The following is a 16,652-nucleotide window of genomic DNA, read 5'->3' on the forward strand; positions in this document are numbered from 1 at the left end:
TAGCACATGCCACATGATAGCAGTAACGTAGTAATATTAGCATATTGATACCAATGTTCCTAAAATCTCTGTGACTATTAAAATGGTTTAATTTTGTTGGAAAGTTGTATTTAAAATTCTTTATTCAGCTGCAAATAGTAAATGTTATTAATAAAGCTATTTTTCAGTTTTTCAGCTTCAGCTTTTCAAATGTTAGGCTGCAGTGAAAAATTGCTAGCATTTTTTCTGACTTTTCTGGGTAGTACCTCCTTATCAGGTTTACTGTGATGTGATTCCGTAAGAGTGCATAGGGTATAGAATGAGACATTAACAAACTTGACAAGCTGCAACATATTAAAAGCGAGCCTCTAACATGCATATGCATTTCTCTAATTCCTCAGCTCTCTCACTGTTTTTGTAACCTAAATCTAGTGCTACTACTTTGTCTGGAAAATGATGATTTTTCATACCTCAATGTCCTGCTTTTATCTAAGCAGAGAATCTTTCCCTTAAGGACTATTGCAAGGGTCAGTTCTGAGCCCTCTGTCTTCTCTCCCAGGTCATCACCTTACTATGTCCTAAGCATTGAACTGGAGGTCATCAGTCACCTATAATCTCAAACATCAAAGCAGCTTCAGTGATGCTTATTTCTAGACACTTTAAGACTTACTAACAGGGCTCCGTCTCCTTTGCCCCTGCTGTTCAAGTGAGTTCTATGCTTCCTTGTGGTTTGAAACACCAAAGCCCGAGATGTGCCAAAACAAAGCATTTCTTTCATTATTTACCTCTTCTTTCTGCTCTTTCTCAATTGTTTCCATATTTCATAATTTCAGCATCAATCCGTTTTTTCTCCCCCTGTATCTCATCTGGTTGCAAACAGCCTGCTGATTCCCAAAACATTCTCTGTATATAAAAATTTCCTTGAAACACAGCTAGAATATGCTCTTTCTCTCCAAATACTTTGTGAACAACACCTTACTCAGAATCCCAGACCTAGCAATGGAAAGTTTTGCAGATCTGCCCTTTTTCAAAGATACTTCCACCTAAAAGTCCAATCATCTTCAGTAGTTATTACGACTGATGTCTGAACTGTGATCTTCCTAGCCATAGCAACTCCAGGTGCTGGAGGCCAGTCACTTCACTTCATCCCTTCCAAACCTGAGATGGGAGAACAAAGCTCTTGAAAATACATCCTATACACATCTTTACCGAATTCCTCCTCTTGATTTTCATCTGTTTTCAATTCAGCTACATCTCTTTCTGCCGTAAAGCCAAGCTCTCCCGTACTAGAGATGTACAGACTATGATCCGTGCCCATAACACACAGAATGATGTTGCTGCTTCTCACCCAAGAAAAAGTTACAATAATAATAAATTTCCTCCAAGATTAACCCCCTCTCTCTCCAAAGAATTTGCTTGTAAGAAATCTACAGTAATGCAAGAAGAAGATGCTATGCCACATTTTTTCATGCTGCGACTGTCCACCAACAAAGCTACATTTAATACCCTGACAAATTGTATCTTTAGCAAAAGCTGGTAGGCTACTCAAAAGACAAACAAAAGAAAAAGGAAAAAAAAAGCCAAATAAACTCCCAAACACACATACACAAAACCCCAAGGCATATATAATCAGACCTTATTCAGAAAAAAAAAATCTTTGCATCCTATTTTTAATTATTAATGCTAACGTCTATAAATAACTTTCTCACATTTCATTCAGTTACAGCGAGGCAATTCTGATGGAATTGCATAGCTGTACTAAAAAGGGGAAAAACATATAGCGAGAAAAGTCAAGCTTCAACTTCACAGAGGTTAAAAAATCTACAATTTTCTTGAATAAAAATATGCATAGTTGTTCTTCTTTAGAGACACATGTAGAAAGTTTGAAATTAACAGAATAGGCATTCAGGCTCAATCAACAGGCATCAACGGGCATGAAAAAACTGCTTAGGAAATTTAAAATGTGTGGGATTCTTTCCTTCATTACAACCAATTCTGTTGCTTAACGTAGCTGCTAAACATTAATTTTTTTATTTAAGTAACAGTCTACAATAAGGTTCTCACATGTGGGACGTCATTCCAAGGTGTTCCAAGTGAAATTCCTAGAAACTGAAAAAACGTGTCGGTCAAGAATTAGACTACTCAATCATTTATTCCAATTTTATTTTAAATATTATTTTAAGGATCTATTAAACAAAAAAAACACTACTTAAAAAACCTAACAAACTATTGAAAACTTTATTGGTTTTCCCTTTATTTTGGTGGAGACTCTTGTTAAAAGATAAATTTAAGATAAAGAGTTTGCTTAATTCAAAATTCCTGAACACTGACTGCAGGTTGGAAATAAATATAAATATATAAAGTATATCTACTTTATAAAAAATAAGAATTGTTTAATAAAGCAGCTGTTAAACGCTTTTCATTTTCTTCTTAAAACTGTGTCTATTGCAGCTGCATTTGCTTTAGTATTACTGCGCATTTTACCACTCGATAAAGTAGGTGTCACTGTACTTATAAATGGTGAATGTTATTTTTTGACATATTCATTACATATGACATTCAATGTATTTCCTAACTCAAATAATGCCTTTGGGTTTTTTTCGGTAGGTCATCATCAACCCCGTCCCATTTATTTCAGTTGGTGTAATTTCCAAGGGGTCATTACAAGGAACTTCAAAGATTTGGTGTCATTAAAGGTTGCTAACTATGTGTAAAAGCTACTGAATCTTTCTCGCACCATAATCTGCTCAAGGAACTTCAGATACACTCCCTGAAAGTTTTATATAGAAGTCAACAATATTCTTCTGTATTGTATGGTGTCTTTCAGGAATTTAATACCTTTTGCTTTAAATGTCAACTGTGCTTAAGTCTAGGGCCTGTCTTTAAAACAATTTCTGTATTTATTCACATTGACCATCCACTTTCTAATAATGGAATTTTAGGAATTCATTCAATGTGGTACATTTAGTTTCCATGACAGCATTGTAGCAGATGAAAGAAAGAAAAAAGGTAGCGGTGGCATAATACTACCTACGGCACACTGTGTATTATCATTAAGTGTCTGATGGAGCGGTTTGAGAACCACTGCTCTGTTCAACTATAAACACAGGTATTTATAGACTAGTAGATATATTTAGTGTCATAAACATCCCCTTTGGTTGGAAAAATTAAATTACATACACTGTTTAATATTAGGTGGCTGGTTGGTTTTCTTTTTCTTTTATTCTTTCCTAAATTACAAGGCTAATGAGGCATACAAAATGATTCTAAATGAATTTAAGAAAGGATGTAAGACTTGCTTTATGGGAAGATTATTGATTTTCAACAGGAATCTAACTATGTCACATACTAATAAGAACGTTACATGTTTTTTATCAGTACAAGAAGACAAGCAACTTGCAGAGTTGTATGATTTGCCGATATAGAAAATATATATATCTCCAAACGCTGTACCTAAAAACGTAAAGAAATACACTGTAAGTAGCTCCCAGCACTACCAGCAAGAAAATATCCTTGTACATACACAAGTTCCTGTTACAGTTCTACTCTAGGGTCAGAAAAAATATATCTTGACTTATCAAGGATTATAGGACATGTTGAATTCTTTACCTAGTTAAGAACAATTGAGTATCTTTGATTTTCCAGGATTAAAAGCTGCACTTTGGTGGACAGATGTATCCTTTGGGGAGAAGTGCACCACATAATCCATGTTCCTGGTTTTTAAACCATTAGTGGGTTGATGCCAGGGTTCCCCAAAGTTTCTGCTTCCAATTGTACTGGTTTGAGGTAGAGCAGAGTGCTTAAATTGGAAAAAAAAAAAATCTATTACTTTGACCTCCTAATATTACCAGAAAAAGCAGACAAAGAAGCTGTTTTCATAGGAACTTCTGAAAGCATGCTGTCTTTCCGTGTCTGATAGGCCATTATGTTCTAAACAGCAGCTTCTTGACAACTTTTTAAGTATGCTACTTTGTCCAGCTAATAAAATACTTATGTACTAAGAGAGTTTTTTCTTCATGACCTTCACTACATGGCTGAGGTTTAACAAGCACTTTGTTTGCTTGAACTGCTCACAATGCCGCTTTTCATCCTTTTACAGAAAGCAAGAGATCCAACTTACAAATTCAAAGCTACTAGATGCATAAGAAGACCAATCATAAAGGGTTACACATTTGCTGCAATCCCACAGATATTTTCTTCAGGCCATTCAAAGCTGTGCTCATTTTCTACCTGCCAAGGTTTTTGCAGTTCATACATGTATATTAATTTCAGAATAATCCTTTACGCTCTCTGGTACCATAGAATCTTGAGAATTATCATTGAGAACGTCTTTCATTTTTTACCCTCTTTCAGCTTCAAATTCATCTTGGGAAATAAATTACTTGACCTACTGGATTAAAATAAGACAAAAACTCCACATTAAGTTCTATCAAAACTCATGGTAAAATTTCCGTTAAAATTTCAATCCCTCTCTCATCTAGAGAGTGCAAACTGCTTAACATTTCCTTGCCCTTGAAATATAAGTCTATTAATTGAAAGTTTCCAAGTTTTACTTCATTATTAAAAAGATCTCTATGGACTTGCTACTGGAAAGATTACATTAGTGGAGTTGCTTCTTCTATTTACCTCTAACCAACGAGATGTTAAGTATGAGAAATGAGTTGCTCTCTGTAAATTTTTAAGCAAACAAATATCCCTACCATTATATACCTCCTTACCATTAAATACCTACTAGTCAGCTCACTCTTCTTTGCAAGAAAAGAAATTACTGATTTTGTTGACTGTTCTTTTCAACGAGGACAGCAGAGGCAGGCACATATGCAGACTTCAACCACAGAACTTCAACATCCACTCGACCAATGCGCACATCCCTGTATCTGGCCAACTAAACAACTATCTTGACTGGGGCCAAGCATATGTATTAATCCTGGCACCTCTGTTATGGAGACAATGACCTTTAGGACAGGTGGGAGATTAAGTAGAGAAGCAAGAGGTGCTAATGCCTCATGCTGCCTTATTTTTTTTAGCTGTGTCTTAGAATGGAAGCAAAATGCATCAGCCTGCATCCGTGAACCCGCACTGTTTCTCTTGGCTCTTACGTGCAAACAAGGGCATCTGAATGAAGCCTGAAAAATCTGGCTGAGGAGATGGACCTTAAATTAATCCAAAAGCTCAAACCAGACTGTGTTCTCTGAACTACAGAATGCACCTACATTTTTAAAAGTAGTACAGATTGTAAATTCCTGGGCACAGCGGCTTTGGTTCATCCTTCTTATGTTTTACTCTCAATACTATATAACAGTAGCTAAGGAGATTCAGACCCTGTAAAGTACTTCTTTATTTGAGATAATTTCTTTTCATCTTGTCTTACTTTAAAAGACAAAAAGCCATAACCAACAAAAAAAGAAAAAAAACCCCACTCACAACCCTAGCCTAATACACCTGAAATCAACTTAATGAATTTTGGAATTCTGAATTTTTACAACTAAAACTTCTTTCTGCTAATCCTGAGGCTACCTTTTGCTCTTCGGGGAACTTCCTGTGGAAGCTTCCATTTATTTTTATTTTTGCAGATAGTGTTTCATCTTTGATATAATGATGTGGTTTTCCATGCAAGCTTGGGTGTCAGCACCAAACTTTTAAAGGGACTAGTTTGTATCCCTATAATTTATCTAGAAGATTCTGAAATTAGGCATAGCAATCTAAATCTCATATTAAATCAGTGCTTTTCTTTGCATTTTTTCCCTCATGATCATAGGCAAAACTATTCATATTACTATGATCAAATCTAAAGTTCTGCCTTAAACTTATGTCGGGGTAAGTTCTGGCTCTTCAAAACTGAAATAAATTAAAAAGCATTGCCTCTAAGTCTCATTAAAATTGCATGTTCAATATTAATACAAAAAGAGTCACTGAATCTCAGATAGATAAAAAGATAAAAAAGAAAATTATAAACAGGAATACAGTTTAAGACACTCTAAAGCATGAGCGTCAAGCATGAGAAATAAGAGGCTCGGAAGACATTATAGCCCCTTTAAAAATGTAAATATTTTGAAAATGCTTTGGATTTGGACATGAAAGTCAGGACTATCACTGTTCTCATGAAAGGCAAGAACAATATTAAATAATACATACCTATTATGTAGATAGCATCTACTACCAAAATCAGAAGCAACAGTAAAAGTGGTGCATTACTTTCTCCTTTGCAAGCCTACTTCCATTTTTTGTGAGGACAAAAGAAATATGAATCAAAGGGTAACTGCCCAGAAACCATACGAAACTCCACATGCAGCCAATGTATGGGATCTCTATCCCACCTAATTGGGTCACTGTGTGCTACCAAACAGTCCAGCGGAAAAGACTGTTTTCAACTTGTTTAGTATTTGGGAGTAAGCAGTAATAATCAGGTGAAGTATTTATCCACTTGGTGAAAAAAATCCTACCAATTTCCAAAATCACAATTTTATCCTTGGAACTAAAACAGCAAGTACAAGCTAACACCTGACTACACCTGTTAGGGGCCAAGAGAGGACAGGGAGTGTGTATTAACGTGCAGTCACAGCATGGTCACCCATTTCACTTCTCTGAGTAGCGCCTAGACCTTTACTGAGGCAATTTCGTCAGCTAAGATAATGTCAGTCTGGCATTTCCTTGCAAAAGGAATGAACATTATTATCCTGAAGGGCATAAGACTGTCTGCAAGACACTTTAGGCTGTGATTCTAAAACAGGTGGTCTCAATAAGAATCATCTCTATCATCATAGCCATCCACGAAAGAAAGAAAGAAGGAAAGAAGAAAGAGAGAGAGAGAGAAAGAAAAAGAATGAAAGAAAGAAAAAGAGAAAAAAAGAAAGAAAAAGGAAGGAAGGGAGGAAGGAAGGAAAGAAGGGAGGAAGGAAGGAAGGAAGGAAGGGAGTGTGCTGTGGGAGGCACAAGAGATACATGAGGCAAAATGCTTGCTACAGTGAGAAATCTTCAAACATCTAGACCAGCTCTGAGAGTATGAACTGGTCCCACTCAGTGCCCAGCATTGATACATGTTGGCAGTTAATGAAAAAATGTTTTATTTAACAAAGAAAAAGAGCAACTCAATCACCCTAACTTTCTGCCAGTGAGGTTTATTTTAGTTAGCAAGTAGCTGGTGAACATCTCTACTGTCTCAGCCAAATACAACCCAGGCTGGTGTAGCCTAGCAACCTCATACAAAAATGACCCTCAAAAACAGGATTCTCATTGCAGCATGGCCACAGATGTACCATCAATTGCAAGCTGAGTCGCATTTGTCATTTCATGGAGGCTCTGTTCTGCTCCCCCACCTGAGCTGAATTCCTGTATTTGAGCAGGAATAGATACACATCAAGAAATCCTTTTCCATCAGAGTGCTAAATATAAATAAAAAACCAGAAGCCTACAGGCAAACTACATGCAAGAAATAGACAGTGGAAACAGTGCTGTTTGTATAGGTCTATTGCAGTTGTATTCCCAGATAAACAGCAGGCAAGGAAAATTCTCACCTTGTATACTGCTGACTGTAATGTATGTCCTTGTTGCCTGGATACCTCTAGTGAATTACCAAGCAAGGGTGTGAGTTTTTTTCTTGATCAGTATTAAATAAAAAAATCCCAATCTCCTGCTCTGTAAGAGGCAGCAGATGCACACAGAAGCTTCCCTTGCCTGGGCCAGCAGAGTGCCAGAGAGAGACAAATCGAGCCTTGAGAATTTTAAATCTTGTGGGTTGCCGTGCCACGTTATGAACTAGATCTCATACAATTCATCACCCAAGTTGCAGAAAAATAGTTCAAGAACTCAAAATAATGAATTCTGTCATTTCCAATAGAAGTGTGAAGAGAGAATTATGAATGAACCTTTTAAAAACACGTATGTGGAGGGAGATTGCCCTTCTACAAAATGAAAGCAGCAGGCTTCTATTTAAATGGCCCAATCCTGAAAGCGAGACCTTTCATTTTCAATTAACTTAAATTGACAATTGAGAAAGGTTTGAAAATGTTGTTGGAGCCTTTCAGTTTGATAGATCTCAGTTCTGACATTACACACAGCATTCTGACCTGATTTTTAGAGTGTGCTGTTTTAAAATTGAGAATTTGAAATGAAAAATATTTGATTCAATCAAAGCTGTTGCAAGACATTCAAACATCTTAATCTGTTTGAAAAGCATTTTCCATATTTTCTCATCATGATATATAATGAATCATTCATTAAGATCCATTAAAACCTAAGAGCCTTGCCTTTCTTCAACCTTACATTCTTTTATGTTGCACTGATACTTTCATTGAGAAATTAAATTTTATTACAGAATATATTACTACACACAACAGGTTTTTTACCATAAAAATAAAACCTTTATTTATATTCTAAAGCAGTCTATGTTACCAATCTACATTACCAGAATAATCTAATATGACATACCTCCTATCTACCTGACACAACGTAGGCAAATCAAACTAATTTTCAAGCTTAATATTAATTTTTAAACACAGAAATGGAAGACTTCTGAAGAGCTACACATCTTCATTACATGAAAAAACCCCAAAACCAAATAAATCAGATAATATTTCAAAGCTTACAAGTAAGAAACGGGTCTTTGAAATCACTGAAAAGTGAGGTAGCGAGATCCCCATATTGAAAGAGTCTGTTTATCAATTAATATATGAAGCACATTGCCCCTGCTACCTCACAGATGCAAAAGCACAATCTGCTCAGCTCAGAACCCCCCTATATCAACAATGCAACCTTAAATCTGTCATGAATTTGTTTGTTATAATAGACTCAATTCCCAAACAAAGAAAAAGTTGATTTTTTTTTCCATCACATGGGTTACCACATTACTAGTTTTGAATTTTTTTCAGGAAGCTTCTTTTAATTAATGACCTGCTAAGAAGAATTAATATTATTTTAAGTAATGTTTTGTTTCTTGTAGCCAGTGGAAATTAACTTACCTGACACAGACTTGCAGATAACACTGATGACATGCTAGACCCCATTTTTCTGCCAAAGGTTAACAGATGGGCAACCTCATGTAGTATTGAGTCCATATGCCCATGATATAAATACTGCCAAAAAGTTTGAAACAGCAGCAATGTCAAGCACAAGGACTGAGTTCTGTTCGCGCACTACTGTACAGTTTTGGCAAACTCTGTAGAATCAAACAGGATTTGATTCAGGTATTCAAACTTGATCAAGCATTAGTAGGCTGTATCTTGAGAAAAAGCAGTAGCAAAGATGTATTTATACTAGAGTACTTCTGTTAAGAAATTGGCCCAGAAATGATTTAACTATATGCACAAATTAGCAGCAAACATCACTTGGCCATCCAAGGAACTGGCCATTATAGCCAGGCCAAAGGAAACCCATTTTTCTCACTTCACCTCATGGATTCTTCCATGGTAGGGAGGCAGGATAGAAGGAAGTGGTAACTCCATGTCACCCAAAGCTGCTCCCAATACACTGCCTAAGAGTATGTATACTGGACCTCTGCATTGCTTGTTTTACACTACTTCAACTAAGTACAAAAATTTTGGAATAGAGATATTCCTCTGGTTGTATGAGGTAGAGAAAGTTACATTTTATGTTAAGGAAACACAAAGGTTGTATTCTGGGAAATGAGTCCAAATATGTTAGCTGTTAAAATCAAAGGTAACGCCGTAAACAAAATAACAGCATCCTGATCCTGTCCTACACCTGGTGGTTGGGTTTTTTTAAAACATACGTATGAAGTGAAACTTCGGCAGCCTGGTGACCTTCAGTAAGAGAGAGAGGGACAGGGTACAGAGTACTGGACAATGAAAATAAAACTTTTAAATATTTTTTTTTTCACAATGCTTCAGAGGCTGAAGCTATCACTAAACATTTTCTCCCTTTTCCTCTTATCATATAACTATAAGAAGGAAAGCGGAAAACAAATCCGCAGAACAGCATTCAGAATATATGAAAACCACCTGCATAGATACATTTAATATGTCTCCTACATAAGATGTAAGAACTTCTTAGGGAATAAGGGAAATAACATAACACTTCATAGTTTTCTTCAGAAAAAGAGTCGCACCAGAGACTCAAGAGTTTTGAAAGTTGTGCAGCATACTAAGTCTTACTAACTCAATTTTAACAAACTCAGCACCAATTAACAAAGATGCTACTTTAAATTTCTTCACTATCTTTGTAATATGGATGAGAAATCACAGTATTTTGATATATTGTGCATGTGCAGCACTGTACAAGAAAAGGCCTACACAAGGGAAGGTCCAATTTAACACAGCCATAGTTTACTATGGAAAACAATTCACTTTAAACTGTCACTTTAAAAGTTGCTTTAAATTTTAGTATCATTGCAACCTACTGTCTGCTTTTCAAAATGCTTGACTGTATCTCCCATTGCAGTGTACGGGAACAGATATTCAACTCAGAGGTCCAACAGCTAGAAGTTGGCTTTCATTAAAAGTACCCTGTAAGTATGCTGTAAGCAGTGCACCTGCAGCACTGTAAAAGCTGGACCTGTCTTCAAAACTTACCCTCGTATTACTTTTCTTGTTTCATGTTTGAATTTTTCTCTTTGAATTACTTTTCCTTAAAGTATTTTTGGTTTTCTCTACCAAAGTGTCCAGCCCTGGCCAAGTGCTACTATTAGCACAGCCCTGCAACAACAAACCCATCTGCTGCACAGGTGACCATGAGGGCGGGGGCGGAGAAATCAATAAGAGAGGCAAAACCAAAAAAGCCTTTAGGAAATGCTCCTAAGCCCAGCGCAAAGCAGTGACTTCGGCTACTGGGGAATCACAAATGCCAGCACAGCGCCAGGCAGCCATGCGGCCGGTGGCGGGGCAGGGGCAGCAGGGTCGGCGCTGGGCTGCGCCAGACCCTGGAGACCGGGACACGGACACGACACACGGACACGCACACACGGACACGCACACACACCCCGCCCCGGGGCCCGGGCTGCGCCGTGTGCGGTGCCTTTCCCCGCAGCGCCCCGGGCGCCGACAACGGGGACACGTGACCAGGCGAATTTAAAATAAATAAATAAATAAATAAATAGAAAGGAACGTATAAAATAAAATCCCCCCAAACTGGCTGCTGTGCGCTTGGCCACCAGCTCTCCCCGCCGGGCACGTCCGCCCCGCGGGCAGCCTGGGGCTGTGTCACTGGGCGGCCGCCGGCCCCCGGGAACTTACCGGCGGGGCCGCCCCGTCCCTCGGCCTCCGGCGGCGCGGTCGCAGCTCAGGGCGGCGGCATCCCCCGGGCCTCCTGCCTCCCCCGCACCCCCCGGCTCCCCGCGGACGTCCCGGCGCTGGGCTGCGCGACTTGTTTGGTGCGGTGACACCGTCCTCACCATATGCTGAAGCGGGAAAGGAGGAGGAGAGAGAGTTTGTGTGTGGGGGAATTAACTTTGCTCAATGGCGACAGGGCAGCAGCCTCAGCCCCAGCATCAGATCGATTTACTAAACAAACTGAAACGTGGGTGGGGACGTTAAACAGTAACCAGCGGCCTCAATGAAAACTGAAAGCTGCTGCCGCCGCCGCCAGCCACTGGCCCTGCGCCGCCCGCGCCCCGCCGGCGGGCGGGCCCGGCGCTCCCCGCACGGCCCGGCCCGGCCCGGCCCGGCCCCGCGGGGGTTGCGGCGGGGCTTTTCCCCCGGCCCTGGTGCCTCCGGCTGGATCCGCGGCAGCGCCCCCGGCCGCCGGGACGGGGAGGGGCCGGTGCCCTGCTCCCCTGGCCGTACCCCGCCACGCTGCCGCTGCTTCTGTGCCAAGGGCGTGGAAATATCCCCCGGGCCGCCCTGCTCTGCCTCGGGAGGCAACCCTGGGCGCCCTGCAGGGCCCGAGCGAACGGCGAGCTCCGTCCGCAGGGCCGTCCCCGCATCCCCCCGCCCGCGGTCCTCAGCACCCCACGGTGCTTGGCAGCCACAGATTTGCGGGCGCACAAATCTCAGGTGTTCCCCTCCCGGTATCGCTCTCTTTGCGCCACTGAAACTGCCACGAGGGAAAAGAAGCCCCCCCCTCATTAGTTCGGTGCCTAGCTATGTAAAGAAGTGGGACCAAATATGGGGGTTCCACTGCAAACTCGGTGTTCCCTGCGCTAGAGACACTTTCCCGGCCTCTTAGCGCCGGGAAGGTCGTGACACAAGGAAGTGTTTATAACATAATAATTGCCATTGTTTTCAGATATTAAACATTCACTGTCTCGAAGCAATAATTAACGCCTTGCCTATGATACCACTGGCTCACTCCCACGGAGGCATCAGGAAGAAGGGAAAGAATTCAAGGCAACGTCTTGCCACTCCAAATATTATCCGGAGGGGCCTCCTCGGCGGCGTAAAGGGAGGATATTTGGCAGAAGTTCCCATATAAGAGTGATAAAAGTCCCCGTAGGAAGCGACTGCCTCGCCGTGGGCGCGTGAACGCGCCTGACTCCTGGACCCGCACACCCGTGGCAGTGATTTAACGACGCTCTCACGGGAGAGGGACTGCACGGGCTCTACACAGGAAGGAGGTTGGGAAAAAAAAAATATGAAAAATGTTCTCTTCCTCCAGTCTCTGAAAGCGGCCGGTGATTGATTGGTTTCCCCAGCGAGGAGATCAGCGGGTTTCCTCTGCTTTCTTACCGGTGGTACCTTGCCATGCTGTTGGATCTCGTTAAGATGGCCAATTCCTCATTTCTAGAGTTTGCCCGTCAAAACTCTGGATCTAATTTCTAGGGGCTTTCGATTGTCCCTTGGACGGAACAAGGAGAATTTTCCTTGACAATTCCCCCCCATTACGAAACACTAATAATCACTGGAAATAATTGCTCAGATAGCCACAAGGAAGGTGTAAATACATCTAAAGCCCTCCGGTGTAATTTCAAAGGCGGTTTTTAAAAGGCCAATAAAAGTGGCCGAGGAAGACTTGTTCCTGAGGTGTTCTTGCCCATCTCCTGCCGCAGATAAAATACTGCAGGCAAGGGCAGCACTGACAATGAAATAAACGTTACTGCTGCTGGCTCCAGCGCGCCTCAGAGCAATCCGCAGGCACAAACAGCCGGCTTAAAAAGTGACTGTCACTTACGGGAGGGTTGTTTTTTACCTCTTTTCTAAGAATCTCGGCCATATGCCGGGAGCTAATAACCAGTTTTCTTAGATGAATAACGAGGATCTGTTGGAGTTTCTTTGCTGTTTTAATTCGAATAAAGTTAACACGTTCAAGCCATGTGGTCATCTGTAGCCACTGTATTTCTACACTTGCATCTGGATGCAGGTAGTTTTGATGGAGGGGGCGTCAGGACATTTTGATTCCAATCCCTTCAGCGTATACAAAGGTTATTATTATTCTTTCTGCGGGAAAGGTACTGCTTCGTGCCTAAAGCAAATAGCTTGCAGAAGAGTAAATGGAATTTTTTTCCTGTGAGGGGAATATTCGCGCGTATTTCTCATCACATAAGGCCACGTTTGATTTAACCTTAATGTAACTAGTGGTTTTCATTTCGACTTCAGCGTCTCCGTAAATGCTTTTTATGAAGTGGTTGCCTCTTTTAGTTATCAACAACGTTTTTGAGGAAGAGTGGGGGGCAGCATAGAGTCTCTTGACGGTCATCTCGCCGCGAGTGCTACCTCTGAAGCAGCATTTTCACATGTCACCTCCACGATGAAACCATGCGACCGCCCAAAGAGCCGCAGTAGCCGTTAAGCTACCCGGGCGCCCTTGGCCGGGAGCCCTTCCCGTTTCCCTCCGGGGTGATTCCAATCATCCCCCCCTCTGCTGAGGATAGAGCACCAAGACACTAGGGCAGTGGCGGGGACCCTCTGCCCGGGATCCCTGAAAGCACCAGCTGGGCCATCAGCGGCAGGAGATGCCCCTTTTGCTCACCACCTCTCTCTCCGATACACCCCAGGGAGCAGGGCTGGGAGACGGTGCTGGGAAACGGACGGAAGGAAATCCACGTAGCCTTTTACAGAGGAGATAACGAATATTTCCAGGCGTTGACCTCCAAGAGGAAGCCCCGGACAGTATAGTCTCCGTGCCAATTTGCAGAAGCCCCTCTAATCACTTGGCTGCCTCTGGCTGTGGCCGCAGACACCTGCTGGGCGGCTGCCCGGCGGGTGCGGCCGCCGGCTCAGCCCCCTTGTCCCAGCGGGGCCGGCGACCCGCGCCCCGGGCGGGCAGCCAGGCACGCTCCCGCAGGCAACATCTGCGAGGGTCTGCCCTTCCCGATCTGCTCCCAGCAGCGTTTGTCAACCCCTTGCCAGGCATTTTATTTGGGGAGAAAACAAGGGGAGCTGGCGGAGCTGCCTCTGCGGGCGCCGGGGCAGGGGCTGGGGTCGGAAACGGGCGGCCGCCCATCGCGGCAACCCGCCCGGTCTCCGCTCGCTTCATTCCTGTATCATTAACCCGCAGGTGAAGCAACTATTTGTGTGCCCTCTCTCCCTCTCTGGGCTGCTTTTTCACTGTTACTGATCCATCCTTCGTAAATCATTTATGGGGAATTGGGCACTTCTCTCCTCGCAGGAGCTTCTCTTGAAAAACTTTCCCATCTTCAGGCAAGCGCCCGTTCTTTGTTATCACGAATAATTGATAAAGGACCCCAACGTGCCTTCAAAAACCATCTAAACGGCTGCCGGGAAGTACAGTCACTTAGGGTCACAGGGTACTCTTGGCTTTAAAAGCGCAATACAGGAAACGATCAGGACCAAACTGGTTTAAAGAAACAGATAGTTTTATGTGGTTACCTGAAAAAATAAATGGGAAACGCGGTCTAATTTTGCAGGTACTGGCACCAAGTGTTCAAGTTCCCCCTCCTCCTGATCAGAGAGCACCTGAAATTCTGGTACTAATTAAAGTTTCTGCGTTTTGTTGCCTTTAAAAACAGTGAGAGAAAAAGTGCATTGTTCAAAAGAAAAAGAAAAGCTATAAACATTATAACTGTGAATCGTCAGATTACGCTAGCAGCACGCGGCTATGAACCGATTTCAGGGGCTGTATTAGAGACTCTGTTTTCTAACAGAGGTTCCCTGGCTAAACTATTAATTGCCAGGGTTTCATGAAAGATTTGCAGACTTTACAATCATTTATGATCCGTGCAATAAAAACTCGGAGATACGGGCAGGCTGGTTCAAGGCGTAATGCAAAGATGTATTAGGTGCCCTTGGCAACTATCTGTGGGTGCTGTTTGTGTTCTCCGAACACGCCCTTCAGTGCAATGAACATTTCTGCAAACCGCGGGTTGGGTTGTTCATTTCCAGAGCTCTGGATGTTCACACAAAAGAGCTATAGATTTAAGGCGGGGGAATCGAATGCTTGGAAACTCATTCTAGTCCCCCGAAGAGTTCAAATGCAAGTGAGATAATTACCCTTGACGAAAAGTAAACTTCGAGGTAAAATACATGCCTTTCTCCCTCGTAAATTAAAAGCCCGCCAGAGAGCAGGTCTGAGGTTCAGCGCCGCAGTGCTCTCCTGACCCCCATCCAGGCGGAGATCACATTATTGTCCGCCGCAGCAGAAGGCGGAGAGGAACCCCTCGAATCCCAAGAAAGACACCTCAAAGGGCATCGCCGGTGCTACGACGATATCCTATTTAGGAGCCTCATAAGCGAGCACCTCAGGCATTTTAAAGATTATCCCCCTAAAGATCTTTGAAGATTATGCTAATGACTGCAGATTACATGAGTTTACTGCCAGAGCGGCCGAACAAAACCCGCCTCGTGGCGGCCGCCCGCGGTCATTTTCTGCCTCTCTTTTAAGATCATTTGCGCCCCCCTCCCCTGGCCGTTCCCCTCATTAGCAGCGGAGGGCGGAGGGAGGCGAGGGGTGTTTTTTCCTGACGGGGCCGGGGGGCTGCGGCGTTGCGAGGGCGCCGGGCCGGGCCGGGCCGGGCCGGGCCGCAGGTGGAGCGGGCGGCGGGCGCCGTGCGAGACCCAGCCGTGCCCCCTAGCGGCGCCCCCGCCGCCGCCGCCGCCACAGGGCACGGGGAGGCCGCGCCGCGACACAACCGCGGGGTGCCTGCAGCGGCAGCCAGGGAGGAGCTGCGGCCCCGGCCCCAGCCGGTAGTGGCTGCCTTTAAGCGAGAAAATGAGCAAAATCCTGCCAGCGTGTCCCTAGTGTCACACGCGAGGCGTCCCGCGTTGCACAGGGGGAAAGTAAAGGATCGGCAGCCTAAAGGTTTCACGCTGTCTCAATGTTTCCTTCATCCCCATGTCCCAACCCTCCCCGCCCCCCACGCCCTTGACCCTTTCACCCCACAAATAGATTGTTAAATAAGGGTGTAAGAGCAAGGGTCTCCATCCTGTTTGTTCCGCTGGACTCATGTCAGTGATTCTAGCAATTCCTTCCCCGGAAAAAAGCACATGCTCTGGTCCTGCAAACAGAGGGCGTGGAGCCCGCATCGTCTAGGACGTTGTCATTAACACAACCATAGTGAATATGTGGAAGCACGAATCATGTTCACTATGTTTGTTTTTCTGATTAAAAGTCCTGCCAGGCTTAAAGCAGGAATAAAGACTTGGAAGCATAAATGCTACACTCGTGTAATGAGAACAAATATAATGAAAATTACTCCCCAGATTAAGACAGAAATTGCGTATTTGTAGATACAGTTTTGATCTTGTTGCCTAACCTGAGTCATGTTCATGATATGCTCTGTGCAAATTGTGATTGGCTCCTTTTCCTCCCAAAATACAGCCAAGAGA

General features: G+C 43.0%; 1 protein-coding gene across 1 annotated transcript in view; it reads right to left on the reverse strand.

Annotated features, from left to right (window-relative positions):
• The window catches only part of HNF4G (hepatocyte nuclear factor 4 gamma), a 62,846-nt gene extending 51,597 nt beyond the window's left edge, over positions 1–11,249 (reverse strand). Inside the window, exon 1 of the mRNA XM_064650479.1 lies at positions 11,166–11,249. The gene's annotated coding sequence lies outside the window, so the exon portion shown is untranslated. The remainder of the gene's footprint in view (positions 1–11,165) is intronic.
• Positions 11,250–16,652: the final 5,403 nt, after the last annotated feature.

The sequence above is a fragment of the Pseudopipra pipra genome, chromosome 1 (assembly GCF_036250125.1).
Source record: "Pseudopipra pipra isolate bDixPip1 chromosome 1, bDixPip1.hap1, whole genome shotgun sequence".
In the NCBI taxonomy this organism is placed as follows: domain Eukaryota; kingdom Metazoa; phylum Chordata; class Aves; order Passeriformes; family Pipridae; genus Pseudopipra; species Pseudopipra pipra.